The sequence below is a fragment of the Pteropus medius genome, unplaced genomic scaffold (assembly GCF_902729225.1).
Source record: "Pteropus medius unplaced genomic scaffold, Ma_sr-lr_union100, whole genome shotgun sequence".
Classification (NCBI taxonomy): Eukaryota; Metazoa; Chordata; class Mammalia; order Chiroptera; family Pteropodidae; genus Pteropus; species Pteropus medius.
This window is the reverse complement of record NW_024355392.1, coordinates 3,386-14,205: the sequence shown is the minus strand read 5'-3', so window position 1 is coordinate 14,205 and position 10,820 is coordinate 3,386. Positions and strand designations below refer to the sequence as shown.

The following is a 10,820-nucleotide window of genomic DNA, read 5'->3' as shown; positions in this document are numbered from 1 at the left end:
CTTAGTCTTTCAGTAGTTTTCTCATGATTTTTCTCTAATTGCTAGTAGGCTCTAAACCATACTTTAAGAACCAACACATTAATATTTTTGCTCTTTCATTATGTTGGTCAGATTCTTGTTCAAATAGGATGACTATTTAATTCTGTCTAAGCCAGGGTGTTTTGAAATTGAAATGGAACGGTATTAATAATGAGTTAGAAGAAATTGTCATCTGAAACTTTCTTAGGAAACCTGGGATGTATGATTCCCAAGCAAAGAGGATTCCCAATTTTCCCGATAATTCTCCTTCCCATTCTAAAATCTCCCTAGTCAATTAAATAGCCAGACATAAAAGGATAAATAGTGTATTATTCCACTTATATGAGCCATCTAAAGTAGTCAAATTCATAGGGACATAAAGTAGAATAGTGGTTGCTAGGAGTTGAGAAAAGAGGAAATAGAGATTAGTGTTTAATGGGGAAATAAAGTTTTATATATGCAAGATAAAAAGAGTTTTGGAGATGAATGATGATGACGGTTGCATAACACTGAAAATGTACTGAATAGTACACATAAATATGGTCAAGATGAAAAACTTTATGTTATGTTATTTTACCATGATAAAAAAGGTCTACTGTTTGGAATGAGGGTCCTGTTTGTCCAGATGTTGCATGTACCACTTAGCCCTCAGCATCATCCCCCATAGATCTGCCTCAGCTGCAGACAGCCACGTAACCATCATCATGCCTCCTTCTGGGGAAGCCTATACCCAATGACGTTTGGCTCTTTATCCAAAATCCAGCCAACTCTAAAGGATCATCCTAGAGCCAGAGTTCCCTGCTTACTTTAGGAGGCCTTTGATGGGCTTCAACTTGATTTGACGTTTTCCACTGCTCTTCCTTGCTATGAAGAGTTTGCCAAACCACAGAGTCTGAGGTAATAGACCCTTCAAGATCTCTTTACTTCAGACACCAGCCACAGTCTCAGAAGTCCCCAGGGCCACCCTCACTTTAGACCAGTTAGCTACACATTCAGGCACTCCGTCACATTCAATAATTTTTTAGAAATACTTAATCTGAAAGAACTCCCTCAGGTTCAATAATTCATCAGAATGAGTCACAGAATCTGGGACATTTTATACTTATGATCACAGTTTTATTATAGCAACAGAATACAAATTAGAACTAGCCATAGAAGAACACATCGGGCAAGATTTGGAAGGTCCCGTATGTAAATCCTCTTGTTGTCCTCTCCCTGTGAGTCTAGATCTCTTACTGCCTCCTGGCCATACTGTGAGACAGCACTCAGAGTTTTGCCCTTCAGGTAGCTAACCTGAACTTCAGTGTCCAGAGATTTGATTGAGGCTTCATTATGTATGTGCAACTAATTAAATTACTTTTCATTTGATTGATCTTAATTTCCAGTCTCTCTCTGAAAAGTTTGGGCAGGTATCACTTTGACTAGAGCTCCAACCAATGTGGTTGACGTTTTTGGAATGGCCAGTCTGCCCTTTGAGTCATCTCGTTTGCACAGACTATCAGGTATGGTCCAGGGGTCCATCATGAACAACCACTCACTTGCAAACTACAGCTTCATGAGTTTTAAAGAAATTTCAAGGTTAATTGTTACCTTTCAGGAACTGCGACAAAGGCCATATATTTTTTTAGGTGAGGCCAAATTCCTTAAAAACATCTGCACTTGCACAGGTGTTGATTCCAGGAGCATTGCCTGGTAAACATCCTGCATGCGACTCACTCAGAGTCTGCTTCGTGAGGAGTAATAAAATTATTTTGAGATTTTAAAGACGGTCTTAAGGTAGTTCTTTGAATTGTCAGCAATATTCCATACATTACAAAGCTAATGCTGGACTCAGTGATAGGAAAATTCAAGGAGAGGAATTGAAGTATAGAAATTTGGGAACAGTCTGGAGGTCCTCAAAGAAAATCTGAATGAACATGGAAATCCAGACTTAGAGATGTTTGATAGAAAGGAAGTGTAGAATTCGATATAAAAAGGTAACATAAAATCTATGTGAGCATTATACTTCAAAATGTTTATTTTAAAATATTAAATCACAGGTTGTATAAATAAATATGACTTAAGAATGATAATTTATTTGGCCTCTGTCAACCTCTTCAAATTTCTAGAAGACCTATGGTCCAATCGTAAGCACGTACCTGCCCCTGATTTTGGGTACAAGTTTGATCAATGTCCACTGATTCCTCTGATTGTTAGGTTTTGGAGGCATTGAGCACAGGGGCAATCAGTGTTTAATTGTAAGGATATTCCTGTCCTTCTGGGAAGAGCAAGTTCCAGAAGAACTGAGGAGTATTCCAAGGCTTGTCCTGTAGAATAAAGAGATACACAGATGGGAGAGTCCAAATACTGGAAAGACCTTTCACAGCATGCTGGCAGACACACTACTTAACTTTCTTCTTGTTTCCACTGTCAACATCCACTAACATGTAGCTGCTCGGACTCTCAGAAATAGAAATTTACTCTTTTCCAGGTCACTAGCTCCTCTAACCACCACCGAATCTTGTCATTTAGTTTCTCTTTTCCTTTCCTCATATCATAGCAATTAAATTATTGGAGCAACACTGCCTTAGTTATATGATTTGCTTTCACCATTCTTCGAAAGCAGCTCATATAAACATTTTGCTCTTGCAAGACTGTTCTAAATGGTTTCCAAATATTCGCTGTGTCTTTCTTTACACAGAAGTCAGATTGATTTTTTAGGAGTCATCAGAAGTTGTGACTTCTCTACTTAAAAACTTCCAGTCATTTTGTGTTACTCCTAAAGTAAAATCTGAACTCTTTGCCAAGGTCTATAAAACCCTTCATTATTTAGTCTCTTCTAATCCTTTCCAACTTCCTGACTGGTTGGTGGACCAGCACTGTCAGCATCATCTGGGAGTTATAAATGCAAATGTTCAGCCCACATTTCAGACCTGCTGAATCACAACCTCTGCATCTGGAACTCATGTAGCTGTAGTTTAAAAAACTTCCAGGGTCTATCATCACACACCAAAATTAACTCAAAATGGATTAAGGACCTGAACATAAGACCTGAAAGAAGAAAATGCATAGAAGGAAACATAGGAACTAAACTCAAGGACCTTGGACTTAAAGAGGATTTTATGAATTTGACCTCAAAGGCATGGGAACTAATAGAAAAAATAAATGAATGGGACTACACCAAACTAAGAAGCTTCTGCTCATCAAAAGAAATTGTCAACAAAGTAAAGGGACAAACATCTGAATGGGAAATATATTTGCAAGCAATACCTTAGGTAAGAGCCTAATATCCAAAGCATACAAAGAACACATACAACACAATAACGACAAAACAGGAAATGATCCAATCAAAAAAAGGGCAGAGAACCTTAACAGACACTTCTCCCTAGAAGACAGAAACATGGCCAACAAAAATTTGAAAAGATGCTCAACATCACTAGCTATTAGGGAAATGCCACAATGATATGTCATGTCACACCTGTTAGAATAGCTATAATCAACAGGACAAGCAATAACTAATGCTGGAGAGCAAGAGGAGAAAAAGGAACCATCATACACTGCTGATGGGACTGCAAATTGGTACAGCCATTATAGAAAACAGTATGGAGTTTCCTCAAAAAACTAAGAATTAATCTACCATATAATCCAGCAATCCCTCTCCTGGGTATTTACCCCAAAGACTTGAAAACCCATATGCAAAAAGATATTTGCACTCCAATGTTCATAGCAGCACTATTCACAGTGGCCAGGATATGGAAGCAACCGAAGTGTCCTATCATAGATGGTTGGCTAAAGAAGCTTTGGTACATATATACGATGGAATATTACTCAGCCATAAGAAGAGATGAAATACTGCCATTTGCTACAACATGTATGGAATTCGAGGTAATCATGCTAAGTGAAGTAAATCAGACAGAAAAGGTTGAATTTCACGTGATATCACTTATATGTGGGATATAAACCTAAAAGCAACAAATGAACAGGACAAACAAAGAGACTGATGGACATGGACTATAGTCTAGTGGTTACCAAATGATAAGGAGTGGGAGAGGAGTGGGGAGGTTGATGGGGTAAAGGGGGTGAAATATAAGGGGCCAGAAGGAGGGTGAAGTAGGTAAAGGGGATCAAATATAGTAGCTGAAGGAAAGTGGACTTTGGGCGGTAGACACACAGTAGAATATACAGATGCCAAATTATAATGTACACCTGAAAATTATATAATTGTATGAACCAATGTTACCCTAATAATCTTAATTTAAAAAATTAATCAATAAATATCAAAAAAAGTTTGCTTACAATAATTCTATATGGTAGGTTCAATTATTATCTTAATTTTAAAGATGAGGAAACTTCCCAGGTGCATTTACTTTGTTCTATTTGCATTTTTTTTTCAAATCACAGTGTGAATTGCCAAAATAATGTATATAAATCACCTTCAGGTAGCTGAAATAAGAGAATTGCAATCCATGTATCATAAAGGATTGACATGAAAATCGGTTAGTTAGGTAAGAAATCTGGGTCTTAAAACTGGCTGTGGAGCTTCCCCTGGTGCTAAACTCCTCAACTGTAAATAAGACGTGTTATGACCAGAAAAAAAGAAACCAACAGACATAGAAAAAGGTCCTTGACATAACTAACCATCAGGAAAAGGCAAATCACATTATAACGCATCTTATAGTTAATTGAATAACTATTATAAAAAAGAAAAGACGAGTGTTGGCAAGGATGTGGAGAAAAGGGAACCCATGGGCACTGTTAGTGGGAATGAATATTGGTACAGACATTACAAGGAAAAGTATGGAAGTTCTTTAAAAATTAAAAATTACTAAGTAAAAGAGAACTAATATAAATGTATGCTGTATGCTATCGAATGCTTTTTCTGCCTCCATTACTATTATCATATGATTTTATCTTTTATTTTCTTTATGTAGTCTATTCCATTGATTAATTTGTGCATGTTCAACCACCCTTGAACCCCTGGAATGAAGCCTTCTTGATTGTTTGGCATAAGCTCTTAATGTATAGTTGTATTCAATTTGCTGTATTTTGTTTAGAATTTTTGCACGCGTATCAATCAGAGAAATTAGTTTATGTTTTCTTTTTGTTTGTTATCTTTACCAAATCTTCCTGTTAAGGAGATATCGAATGAGTTAGAAAGGATTGCTGTTCTCGTTTGGTAGATTTTATCAATGAAGCCATCTGGTCCTGGACTTTTATTTAGTAGGAGGTTTTTGATGACTGTTTCAATTTTCTCACTGTTGATGGTCTATTTAGACTTTCTGATTCTTCATGATTCAGTCTAAGGAGGTTATAGATTCCTAAGAACTTCTCTATTTCTTCTAGGTGATTGAATTTGGTGGCATAGAGTCTTTCATTGTATTCTTATATGATCCTTTGTATTTCTGTGGTATCTGTCATAAATTCTTACAAAAATACACATACAAGGAAAGTACCTTAACAAAATAAAGGCTATGTATGACAACCCCTCAGCTAATATCATACTTAATTGTGAAAAACTAAAAGCTTTTCCTGTAAGATCAGGAACAAAAAAAGAATACCTACTTTCACTACTGTTATTCAAGATAATATTGGAAGTCCTAGCCAGACCAATGAGGCAAAAGAAAGAAATAAAAGGCAAACACATTGGAAATGAAGAAGTCAACTTGTCACTTTTTGCAGACAATATGATTTTTTTAAATGTAGCAAACCCTAAAGACGCCACCAAAAAGTATTAGAAACAATAAACAAACACAGTGAAGTTGCAGGATACAAAATCAATGTACAAAGATCCATTGCATTGCTATACACTAATGATGATATTTCAAAAAAATTATTAACTATATCAATTATTTTTGCCGTTGCAACCAAAAGAATATAGTGCCTAGGAATAAACCTAACAAAAGATGTTAAGGACCTATATTTTGAATCTATAAGACATTATTAAAACAAATTGAGGATGTGGTACATATATACAATGGAATTTTACTCATCCATAAGAAAAGATGAAATACTGCCATTTGCAACAACATGGATAGATCTTGACAGTACCATGCTAAGTGAAATAAGTCAGACAGAAAATGTTGAGAACTATATGATTTCACTCATATGTGAGATGTAAAACCGAAAGCAACAAATGAACAAAACAAGCAAACAAAAACTCGTGGACACAGACAGCAGTTTAGTGGTTACCAAAAGAAAAAAGAGGATGAGGGGAGGTAGATAAGGATAAAGGGGGTCAAATATACGGTGATGGAAGGAGCTTTGACTTTAGGTGGTGAACACATATATATATTGTGTCGTGTGTTCACCACTCAAAGTTCAATTTCCTTTCATTATCATACATTTGACTCTCTTTATTCTTATCTACCTCTCCTCTCCCCCTTTCTGCTGGTAACCACTAAACTGTTGTCAGTGTCCACGATCTCTGTTTGTCTTGTTCGTTTGTTCCTTTCAGTTTTATATTCCACATATAAGTGAAATCATATCGTTCTCTTTTTCTGTCTGACTCATTTTGCTTAGCATGATAATACTAATGGTATTTTTTAAAGAAATAGAACAAACAATCTTCAGATTTGTATGAAATCATTAAAGGCCCCAAATAGCCAAAGCAATCCTGAGAAAAAAGAACATGGATGGATCTTGATATTATCATGCTAAGCAAAATAAGTTCGACAGAAAAAATTGAGAACTTTATGATTTCACTCATAAGTGGGATATAAAACTAAAGCAACAGATGAAAAATACAAACAAAAACTCATAGACAGAGATAAGAGAATAATCGTTACCAGAGGTGAAGGAGGGAGTGGTGAGGTAGATAAGGGTAAAGGGGATCAACTTTATGGTGATGGAAGATTTGACTTTAGGTGGTGAACACAAAATGCAATATAGATGATGTATTATTGAACTGTATGCTTAAAACATATAATTTTAATAACCAATGTCATCCATATCAATTTAATTAAAAATGTAAAATAAAAAAATAGAACTAAGATATGTCCAGCAATGCCATTTCTGTGTATATCTGTGAAGAAAATGAAATCAATATCTCAAAGAGGTATCTGCTCTTCCATGTTCATTGCAGTATTATTCACAATAGGAAAGATTTGGAAACAACTAGAGTATCTGTTGACAGAAGACTAGATAAAGCAAATGTTATCTCTATCTATCATCTATCTATCTATCTATCATCTAACTATCTATCTATCATATCTATCTATCTATCTATCTATCTATCTATCTTTACATCTATCTATTTATCTATCATCTATCTATCTATCTATCTATCTATCTATCTATCTATCTGTCTATCTATCCATCTATCTATCTATCTATCATCTATCTATCATCCATCCATCCATCAATCAATCAATCATCTATCATCTATAAATCAATCAATTGTATATCACCTATCTATCATCTATTTATCTATTTATCATCTATCTACATATACACACAATGGAATATTATTCAGCCATAAAAAGAAGGAAACTGCCATTTGAGATCTTATAGATAAACCTGGAGGATATTATGTTTACAGAAATAAGTCAGTCACAGAAAGACTAGTATGATCTCACTTATATGTGGAATCCAAGAAAATCTAACTGATAGAATCAGAGAGTAGAGCTATGGTTGTAAGGGGCTGGGGTGAAGGAAATGGGAAGCTGTTGGTTAGAGCACTAACTTTCAGTTATAAGATGAATAACTTCTGGAGAACTAAGGTACAACATGGGGACTATAGTTAATAACACTGTATTGTATACTTGAAATCTGTTAAGAGAGTAGATCTTAGGAGTTACCACACACACACAAACACACACAGTTGCACAAACACACAGATAACTATATGAAGTGATGGATGTAATATTAACTTGACTGTGGTAATCTTTTCACAGTGTATATATGTATTAAATCATCACATTGTACAATAAAAGACCTTCATGTTTTACTATGTATATATATACATATATAATTTTAGTTTATCAATCATACTTTAATAAAGCTTGGAAAAAGTAAAACAATGAAGTAGTATTATCACACCATGACAGAATAGAGTCCAAAAATATCAGAGCAGTACCACACGCCAGACATTTTACTAATATTGTATGAGATTGATAAAAATTACCCTAAATGACATAAAAAATGTCAAGTGTTTCTTAAATTTCATTATTGTTTAATCATGGATAGATTCTCTGCACACTAATGCCATCTTTATGGTCGTTGATGCTGTATTATTATGTTCACTTAACTAAACCACATATAACGAAATTCGAAGTACACTAAGGCCAAAATAGAAATTACACAATAAATGATTTTAAAGAACAACCCTTATATTTGAGCACTTATTTCTATGAAGGAGGAAAGACAAAACCAAAGAGTGATAAAACTCATAAAGATAACTATCACATAATAATATTTTCTGATTACGAAATTCAACTGAATTTAGAATCTAGATTACACAGTCCTGCCTTGTACATGGTATTTAAGATATTTTAAATAAAGGGACTATCTAGCATTGCATTTGAATAAAATAAGGCATATTTAGTTACTTCTTAATTCCTTTAAATTAAAATTATTTTTCTTAAAGAGTGAAAGTTAATTCTTATTTTATATTTTCCTGTGATCATGGATTTGTTATCTCTAATTTTCTTGTTTCCCTGATACTCTTCAGTCAAATTTCTCTAAAATAAATGTGTACAAAAAGAGGTAAATAACATAGAAATAAATAAGAGAACAATTCTAAGAAGAAAGAATTTGTCATACTGAGAAATACTGCTCAAGGTACTGGGATATATGACCTCACAAGTCAATGGCTTGAATCCAAAATATGGAAACAATTCTGTGTGACCATTTACTTATTTCCTGTTTCCAACCCTCTTTTCCATTTCAAAAGGTGTCCAAGCTACACAGAACCACGAAATCTGACACGTGTCTCAGAATTCTTCCTCATGGGACTCTCAGATGATCTGGAACTTCAGCCTCTGCTCTTTGGGCTCTTCCTGTCCATGTCCCTGGTTGCTATATTGGGGAATCTGCTCATCATCCTGACCGTCAGCATGGACTCCCACCTCCACACCCCCATGTACTTCTTTCTCTCCAACCTTTCCATGGCTGACATCTGTTTTATCTCTACCACCGTCCCAAAGATGATCATGGACATCCAAACTCACAGCAGAGTCATCTTCTATGGGGGCTGCCTGACTCAGATGTCTTTTTTGATCCTTTTTGGATGTATGGATGGCATGCTTCTGACTGCGATGGCTTATGACCGACCGGTTTGTGGCCATCTGCCACCCTCTGCACTACTCAGTCATCATGAACCCATGCTTCTGCCGCTTCTTAGTTTTGATGTCATTTTTCATCAGCCTTTTGGACTCTCAGCTTCATAATTTGATAGTGTTACAACTTGCCTGCTTCAAAGATGTAAAAATTTCTAATTCCTTCTGTGATCCTTCTCAACTCCTTCGTCTTGCCTGCTTTGACCCCTTCACCAATAACCTAGTCATGTATTTTGTTGGCTTTATCTCTGGTTTTCTCCCTATCTCAGGAATCTTTGTCTCTTACTATAAAATTGTTTCCTCCATTCTGAGAGTTCCATCAAAAGGTGGGAAGTACAGAGCCTTCTCCACCTGTGGCTCTCACCTGTCAGTCGTTTGCTTATTCTAAGGAACAGGCATTGGAGTTTACCTCGGATCGGCATTGTTGCCTTCCCCGAGGAATGATGTGGTGGCCTCAGTTATGTACACTGTAGTCACCCCCATGCTGAACCCCTTCATTTATAGCCTGAGGAACAGGGACATTAAGAATGCCCTAGGGAGGCTCCACAGCAAAACATTCTGGTCTTAATATCCATGTAACTCTTTTTGGAGCGTGTTTGGAAAACCCAGCAAAACCAAACATGTAAACTGAAAACTGTGCCCTTGGTCACATTCCTTGTTTGTCTCATGGTTTCTATTCTTCTCCATGCTGCATGCATGAATGTCACTTCTTTTGATTTACTTTTTACTGAATGCTTGTCCTTGCTCTAAAGAGTTTGCCAAACCACAGAGTCTGAGGGAATAGACCATTCAAGATCTCCTTATTTTAGACACCAGCTACAATCTCAGAAGTCCCCAGGGCCACACTCACTTGAGACCAGTTAACTACAAGTTTAGGGACTCCCTCACATTTAGTAATTTTTTAGAATAATTTTTTAGAACATTCAAACTGAGGGAAATTCTTCAGGTTCAATAACTTATCACAATGAGTCACAGATTGGGACAGTTTATACTTATAATGACAGTTTCATTAGAGCGAATTAGAACTAGTGAAAAGAAGAACACATAGGGCAAGATTTGAAAGGTCTTATATGTCAATCTTCTTGTTGTCCATTCCTTGTCCATTCCTAAATCTTGTACAGCCTCCTGGCCACACTGTGAGACAGTACTCAGAGTATTGCCCATCAGGTAGCTTGCCTAAGCTTCAGTGTCCAGAGATTTTGAGGCTGTGTGAATAGGTGTGATTAAATGATCGCCCATTTGATTGAACACAGTTTGTAGCCTCTCTCCCAAAAGTTTGCGCTGATATCAGTTTGTCCAAGGATTCAACACTTTTTTATGTGTTTGGTCTTTTTGGCATGGCCAGTTCCCAGTTGAGTCAGCTCATTAGCACAGAATATCAGGTATAGTCCATGGAGCACATCATAAATGATCAGTCACTCATATCACTAAATTGCAAGGACTTAAAGTTACTTTTCAGGACCCAGGACAAAGCCGATATCTCTCTTTAGGTGAGGCCAAATTTCTTACTACATATCTGCCCTTCCACAGGCATAGATTCCAGATCAT

General features: G+C 36.1%; 1 pseudogene; it reads left to right on the top strand.

Moving 5' to 3' along the window:
- The first annotated feature begins 8,775 nt into the window (after positions 1-8,775).
- Positions 8,776-9,840, top strand: LOC120599580 (putative gustatory receptor clone PTE01; annotated as a pseudogene).
- Positions 9,841-10,820: the final 980 nt, after the last annotated feature.